The 8579-nt window shown below is 44.3% G+C and overlaps 1 protein-coding gene across 3 annotated transcripts in view; it reads right to left on the bottom strand.

The window, feature by feature from the left end:
- RAB17 (RAB17, member RAS oncogene family) overlaps positions 1 to 3890 on the bottom strand; it is a 37172-nt gene extending 33282 nt beyond the window's left edge. The window contains exon 1 of one of the 3 annotated variants that reach the window (XM_042446210.1): positions 3711 to 3890. The gene's annotated coding sequence lies outside the window, so the exon portion shown is untranslated. Of the gene's footprint in view, positions 1 to 2966; positions 3067 to 3706 lie in introns of those variants that run through there. The other 2 variants (XM_042446212.1, XM_042446211.1) reach the window with 2 other exon arrangements.
- Between the last annotated feature and the right edge of the window lie 4689 nt (positions 3891 to 8579).

Raw genomic sequence — 8579 nt, forward strand, 5'->3', positions numbered from 1 at the left:
GCTCTTCCGGAGCGATCAAAGCGGTTCACAGAATCTTTAAAAATTATACATCATAAAAAGCACATCATAAAATATCTATCAGTAAAACTAATAAAACCAAACAGCATATAAAGCAAACATGGAATCTATCAATCGCAGTTAACCTTTTCTATCAGAGGAGACATTCTCTATAAAGAGTCCAAAGGAAATGCTAATTGGAAGAGGTGGGTCTTTAGAGCCTTTTTAAAAGCATCCAATGTAGAGGTCATACGAAGCTCTTCTGGAAGTTTATTCCAGTAAATTGGTGCAGTCGATGTAAATGCTCTCTGGTGAGTTGCTGCCAGTCTCACCTTAGGATGTACTAGTAGATTTTTCCCTGATGTTCTGAGAGTGTGGGGTGGACTATATGGGGAGAGGCGTTCCTTCAAGTAACTCGGGCCCAAGCCATATAGGGCTTTATAGGTAATAACCAACACTTTGTATTGAGCCCGGAAGCTGATAGGCAGCCAGTGTAAAGATCTTAGTACCAGTGTTGTGTGGTCTGACCTGGAAGTTCCAGCGACCAATCTGGCTGCAGCATTTTGAACTAACTGTAGCTTCCGAACCTGGTACAAAGGTAGCCCGATGTAGAGTGCATTACAGAAATCCAAGCGAGAGGTTACCAGTGCATGTACTACAGTTTCAAGGTCCTTTCGGTCCAGACAGGGACGCAGTTGGCGTATCAGCCGAAGCTGGTACCAAGCACTCCCGGCCATCGCATCCACTTGAGATGATAACTGCAGAGTACTCCCAAACTGTGGACTTTGTCCTTCAGGGGAAGTGTGACCCCATCCAGGACTGGATGGCAAATTTCCCTGCCTGGACTTGGGGTACCTATCATGAGTACCTCTGTTTTCACTGGATTCAGCTTCAGTTTGTTTTTCCTCATCCAGCCCATTATTGACTCCAGACAGGCATCCAAAGGAGAGATGGCATCCTTAGTCACTGTATCAGTCAGAGACATGGAGAGATAGATCTGGGTGTCATCAGCGTACTGATAACACCGCGCTCCATGTTTCTGGATGATCTGACCCAGCGGCTTCATGTAAATGTTAAATAGCATGGGGGACAGAATGGCGCCTTGAGGGACGCCAGATGTCAGCTCTCTTTTACGAGAGCAGCTGTCCCCCAGCCTCATCATCTGGAATCTTCCTGAGAGGTAGGACCAGAGCCACTGGAGCGCAGTGCCACCGATACCTAACTCTCTCAGGCATTCCAGAAGGATATCATGGTCGATGGTATTGAAGGCTGCTGAGATGTCCAAGAGCACCAACAGGGTCACACTTCCCCTGTCGATGCCCGGACGGAGATCATCGACTAAGGCGACCATGGCAGTCTCAACTCCGTATCCCGCTCTAAAGCCAGTTTGAAATGGGTCTAGAAAATCAGTTTCATCCAAGACGGCTTGGAGTTGAAAGGCGAATGTCCTCTCAATCACCTTGCCCAAGAATGGTAATAAAGAAACCGGTCTATAGTTACACATCTGCAGGGGGTCAAGGGAGGGTTTCTTTAGAAGTGGTTTCACTATTGCCTGTTTTAAGGCCAGTGGAAATATCTCCTCCTGAAGAGATGCATCTGTTTTGTATTCCTTTTGCTTTGCTGTAACCCGCTTTGATCTACCCTGGAAAAGCGGGCTATAAATAAATAAATAAATAAATAAATAATTCTAATTCTAATTCTAATTATAATTATAATTATATTATGCATTAACTATACGATGTAATGAAGTTTTTATAGCATCTCCTCCCTGAACGGTCAACCAGGAAGGGCAGGGATCGAGAGGGCACGTCGTCCTTTTCACACTCACAAGGAGCTTGTCCACATCCTCGGTATTTACAAACTCAAAACGATCCAGAATAACCTTGTTTCCAGAGTCACTGGATACCTCTACTATAGGTTCTGTTGAAGGACCAGCATCAAGATCCGCCCTTATCTGAGAGATTTTATTGGCGAAAAAGTCATTAAAAGCATCACAGCAGGCTATAGTTGGTTCTAATAAAGGGTTCAGGGTGGTCGGTAGTTGTGTTAATTCCCTGACCACCCTGAACAGCTCTGCTGGACAAGACTCTGCCGATGCAATCCATGCAGCACAGAACAAGTTCTGTGCTGCATCGATTGCCACTCCGTAGGAGCATAACATGTTCTCAAGGAGCGTCTTATCAGATAAGCGCTGATGTTTCTGCCAGTAGCGCTAGAGTCGTTGCGCAGCCCGCTTCATCTGATGTAATTCTAGTGTGTACCATGGTTTTCTATTCGGAGTGGGCTGGTAAGGACGTTTGGGAGCGATGCTGTCTATTACCCCGGTAAGGTTCTCATTCCAGTTATTAACTAGGGTCTCAACAGGATCGCCATCGTTCCCAAACATAATCCCCTCTAGGGCATCTTGGAACCTTTTGGGTTTCATCAACCTTTGAGGGCGGACCATTCTAATAGGCCTTCCACCCCCGAGAGGTTTTTGAGTTTTGGCATTCAGTTCAATCTTGACCGGGAAGTGATCCATCCATGACAGGGGGGAGATATCATTTACTTCCACCCATGGATGTCCTTGGTCCGTACTGAAGACCACATCGAGTGTATTACCTGCGCAATGCGTTGGACCCTGGACCAATTGGGACAGGCCCATGGCTGTCATGGAGTCCATGAACTGCCGAGCCGCACCTGTTAGATCTGATGAGCCGGCCTCGAAGGGGATGTTGAGGTCCCCCAGGACTAAGAGCTCCAGCTCTGAGACCAGCTGTGTCAGCTCGGCCAGGGAGTCTGTTAGGCTACGGGGTGGACGGTAGACCAACAGAATCCCCAGACTGTCCTTGGCCTTTAGGGTCAGGTATATACATTCGATGTGTCTCAGTTTTGGAACCGGGTTCCTGGTCAAGGTGATATGACTTTTATGGACTACTGCCATGCCTCCCCCTCGCCCACTTTCCCTGACTTGCTCCTTCACTACATACCCAGATGGGAGAGCTTTAGTCCAGGTCACACAACTGTCCTCCCCCAGCCAGGTCTCTGTGATACAAGCTAGGTCAGTGTTCTTCCCATCTAATAGGTCGTATATAATATAAATAATCTGATGTCATCAACTTGGCCACAGTCTAGTGGTGAACTTCTGCTGGATCATGCTGCTTCTGCCAGAACTGGTGATGCCTTCTCCCTACAGCACTCCACATACCCTGAAAACTGTTGGGAAACCCTCTTGAGCAATTTTTTGTGTCAATTTTTTTGCAGAACTCTACCAGTATTGAAAAAAATGAATGCTATTGGAACTTGTACATAGCCACTATGCTGGATGCTTGTCCCTAGTAGAGTGGTTGAATTATTTGTTAAATGGTGAGTCTAACACTTAAGAAAATTATATTAATTTCAATAGGTCTACTCTCCTTGGATGAGACTCAGTCCAATACTTCCACTAGTGGTAAGCTAACAATTTTAGAACAATTATTCCTATCACAAAATCACAAAATAAGGCCCATGTTATTTCATACTTCTGCTGTTTTGCAAGGCAATGTTAAATGAGCACAAAGCAAAGCTGCTTTCCTCCAGCTGAACATTCACTCACAAAAGTAACCAAAGGTTCTTGGCAGAGGCTTTATAAGTTAAACATTAGCCAGTCCCACTATTCACATGGATCACTGTGCAGGAGTTTTTACTGTTTTTCTTCTACTATCACAGTGCCCTTCTCATAAGATCTTACCTTTTTTGAAATGTTTCTGCTGTTCTCTCTTCTTCTGAAGAAATTGGTTGTAGCTTATTTATTAAGTACAGTAGTAGCCAAGACAGGGCAACTTGCAGCCACAGAGAAAATGCAGTGATTGTGAAGCTTGTGTCTCCTCTCCTCTAAAGGAACAGCCCTTTCGTAGCTTTTCAGACTGACTCAATCTTTTTATCAGGAGGCTGATCTGGAGTTTAAGGTCCACTTATTTCCCTCTTGAACAGTCACCTTTCAAATTGCACTGCAAAGCATGCAGAGTCATAAAACCTGGGTACTGAGGTTGAGATGAAATTGACAGGGGCAGTGGGTGTTTCTTTTCATAAGGCAGGGACAGCACCTGCACACCTCAGTGAGACTTAAGGAAAGCTTTCTGTTTCCTTCCATATGCCTAATTACTGCCCCCAAACCCACTTTTCTTTTTCAAGACACTCATTTGTAGACTATCTTCAGCTTTTGCTTTACTTGAGATTATGACATCCCTACTTGGTCTAAATACCTTGAAGGGGCCAGATCCTGTCTGATCTTGGAAGCTAAGCATGGCCAGGGCTTGTTAGTACTTGGATAGGAGACCTCTAAGGAATATCAGGTATGGCTGGCTATATTCATAAAAAAAGCAATGGCAAAGCATGTCTGAATGTGTGTCTGTCTTCAAATTGCTTGTTGATTTATCCTCATGAATTTTATAGGATATTCTTAGGGGAAGAATACTCAGAGTGGTTTTGCCAGTTCCTCCCACTGAAATCCTACAGCATCTGATATTCATAGTGATACATTGTCTATAAAGTTCCTATGAAATTCATTTGGTTGCCATAAATTGACAGGGAACTTGAAGGCAGACATGTCATACCCCTAGAAAAGCTCTCTCTTCCTCTAATAACTAGCTTTGGAAATTCAGAGAGTTAATCAGAAATAAGCATGTGTGTGTGTTTCAAACAAAACATCTATCTTCCATTCTGCCTCCAAGGGTATTTGCCAATAAGCAAAAAGTAATCCATTATGAACATAACAAGCTTGGTTTTTAGCAAATATTACTGACCAACAAAGGCCTGAACGGCTGCTGATGTAATACGCCTGCTGCCTAGAGATTAGATGGTGGTGGAGGCTGCTCCTGATGGAGTAACTGTTCCATTAGGAAGGGGAAAAATGAGAGGTCAGTGGCAGAGTGGAGGAGCACCTGGTATGGTATGGGGAAAAGGTTCTGGTCTTGTCCACACAATTGTTCACAGCCTTCTAAGTAATTTCCCCTGCTTCTGCAAACTGTATGGACTATGTTGCTATCTGGTTTATTTCTCTCTCCCCCCCGAAAACACTCCTCTTCATATTATGCAAGCTGATGGCAGGGAGATCTTTCCCAAGACACTGCAATAGTATTCTTGGACAATTCCCATACCAACACACACATCCCCACAAAACCTGGGACAACTCTGCAGAGGAGAAACTAGTAGGTGGTTCTTTCCCCCATTGGTTCCAGGCACTTATATGACTTGATGCCAGCACCAGGATGTAAATGTTCATAGTGCTGCAACAGCCCAGTAACGCTTCAAGGGGTTGCCCGACTCAGTGGGCCGTCCCAGTTGCCATGCTGGGGGAACTGCGGCACTAAGGCAGCTGCCCAGTGGGCTCCTGTTCCCGGCATGCTGGGCAGGAGGCTGCCAGAGCCGTGATTGGCTGGCTGGGGGTCAGAAAAGGAGGTGCAGGGACTACAAGTCCCAGAGGGTGCCAGGGAAGGGAGTTCCTCCTGATTGGGTGGTGATGGCTGTGGCACCCCTCGGGATTGGCTGAGGGTCTGAGAAGGCAAGACTTCCACCCCATCTCAGCCCCTCATTCATGGAGAGTCCTATTTAAGGCCACATGACGAGGTCCCCAGCAACATTCTCAGCTCTCCTCACCCACCCACCCTCTGCTGGGTTCTGTGTTATGTTGTCACAACTTCCAGGGCAGTTACATAGGTCTTGGATCTAGTGGGTGTGGTTTCCAGGGCTGCATAGCACTGGATTGGGAGTCCAACGGGGACATGGGGGTGCTGAGAGTGCAGCAATGTCACCATTGCGGGGGCAACATAGATTCAGTGTCCCTGGGTGACAATGGGCAGAGATGCAATCAAGCGAACAACCTGTTACCAAAGGGTGGATGGGCATTGTAACCAGTCGGCCCCTTGTCATCCTGAAGATTGGCCATGACCAAGCAAATGGGGTTCATTGATCAATCAGCTTCCGAACCCAATACAAAGTGTTGGTTATCACCTTTAAAGCCCTAAATGGCTTGGGCCCGAGTTACTTGAGGGAATGCCTCTCCCTACACAATCCGCCCCGCACTCTCAGAACAACTGGGAAGCTCCTACTCGAACATCCCAAAGTGAGATTAATAGCCACTCACCAAAGAGCGTTTACAGCTATGGCCCCAACGCTTTGGAATAATCTCCCAGAAGAGATTCAACTCATTTCCACTCTAGGCGCCTTTAAAAAGGCGTTGAAAACCCATCTCTTCCAGAAAGCATACCCCTCTGACCCTTTATCAGGGAAATCACCCCAAATATATATGTACCTCAGGACGTTTTTTAAATTGTATTTGTAAATCATGTGTTTTTTTAGATATGTTATTTTATGAGCTGATTTTAAATTATTGTAATTATGATGTATCATTGATTTGATACTAGCTGTAATCCCGCCTCGATCCGTGGGGAGAGGCGGGAAAATATAAATAAAAAAATTATTATTATAATCAGGGATTTGTGGATGACAGATCCAGACCTTATGCATTGGAGCCAACCTTATGATATAATAAAGTTGTGGCCTTATCTTGCAACTCTTGGTGTGTTGTGGTTATTCCAGCTGCTGTTCCCTTCCATGGCCACTCTATGCATGCATAGGGTGGTTTCAGAAGCACATTGAAAAACATTTCCAAACTCATCGCTATGTGTAGCTAAGTCATATTAATTCCTCAATATTTTCACACAGTACTTTGACCAAGAATACGTAGTTATTTTCTTTGTTAAGGGAGAGCCATGAATTTCTAGGCCCTATTTAGTTTTAGAACAATATAAGTGCTCAAAATCTATTATTTCTAAAGGTATCGGGAATGTGTCCTCATGTTTCATGGGACACTTTCCCCCTCCAAGTTGGACATCTCTCTCTCTCTCTCTCTCCTATTTTAGGGAAGTTTTGGGTGGGGGTCAGCAGAGAAAACTATTGTCTTTTTGTACAGTTCAGGGAGTTCTTGAGCAGTTCGGAGAAATTTTGGGGTAGTGAACAATGGGGGGGGGAGTCTGACAGGTGTGAGGGGTTTGTCAGTGGTCCCATGGGCTGTAACTAAAAGTCCCAAGAGCCACAGAAGGCCCAACCATGGTCTATAACATAGCAACAGTCCTTGATGATTCTACATTGAGTTTTCCAAAGACTGCCTGTATCCTTTCTGTTCTGAAAGTGACAATACACATTAAATGGTCAACTAGTGCAGTCTCATCCTGCGGGAGCTGCAGTTTACATGAAAAAGGGAAGGAAGCCTAACTATGGGCCAATAGCTTGCTGCCTTCTGCAACAGTTTAAACAAAAAGATTCCTGCGGCGCCTTAAAGAGTAACACATATTATAGCAAGACCTTTCATGATGCTCATGAAATGCATGAAGTATTACTAAGAATTTCAAGTATATGTACACTAAACATGATCAGTGGTAGTAGCAGAGTGCTACTCAGAGTGGTAGCCCATGAACCAGTGCTGATCCCTGTGCCAAGTGCTGCCGTTCCCTATCAAGTTTTCAGGGAAGAAAGTAACCTTTGTAACTGATGGGCACAAATGTTATCGGTCTCTGGCACACTGGTGGGCAGAAGGGGAATTGCCAGCCCTCCCCATCAAATTGCATGGGAAGCAATGATTTGGCAGACAAAAAATTTGCCATTGAAACCTGGCTTTTTGCTGCAACAGATTACAGCCAGCCTTCCTTATCGACAGATTTTTTATCCATGGATTCAAGCATCCACAGCTTGAAAATATTCAAAAAAATTATAAATTCCAAATAGAAAACCTTGATTTTCCATTTTATATAAGGGACACCATTTTGTTATGCCATTGTATTTAATGGGACTTAAGCATCCACGGGTTTTGTTATCCACAGGGGGTCCTGTAAATAAACTCCAGTGGATAACAAGGACCCACTGTATTTTGCAAATTTAAACAACAGTTGTTTCTGGTTAAATCTAAATGCATGTACTTCCGCCAATATGCAGCTAGAGTATTTTTTTAAAAACAGCACCCTGCACATGCAATGGAAAACATGTTGATACTTGTGAACCCTTGACATCTGTGGCATAACGGCCTGTGGAAAAAGCCACAAGGAATCACATCAGAAATGTGTGTGTGGCTTATCATGATACAATAGCTGAACATCAATACATCAGACCAGCTGATTTATTATGCAGGCAAGTATGTTAAATAGGGAAAGGCTCCAGTTTGGCTGTTTTTGAATTGCAAAGAAAAAGCCCCAGGTCCAGTTTTTTTTCTCTGCCTGCCCAAACTTGGCTTATTACTAACCATGATTCTTTCCTGTTGAATTTTTTGCTGCCTACCCTTGTTTCTGTTCATGCTAGCTTTTTATGCAATGTGTATATTGTTTTTGTTTTTAAAGCAAGCATAAGGAAGATTTAGATTTTTGAATTTTTGGTTTTTGTACACTTCTCTGTTGCCTTGCTTTCTTGTCTTCTGCTTCGCCATCTTATGTTTTGCTTCCCTTTTATCTCATTGTTTATCAGAAGGTGCATCTTCATCCCATGGCTGGATGATGGGCGAAGGTTGATTTGTCTGTGGAATCAACTCTCTATGATGTATTTTAATTTCTCCTCTCTGTAGAGCAGGCTAAGTC

This window comes from Sceloporus undulatus, chromosome 1 (assembly GCF_019175285.1).
Source record: "Sceloporus undulatus isolate JIND9_A2432 ecotype Alabama chromosome 1, SceUnd_v1.1, whole genome shotgun sequence".
Lineage (NCBI taxonomy): Eukaryota > Metazoa > Chordata > Lepidosauria > Squamata > Phrynosomatidae > Sceloporus > Sceloporus undulatus.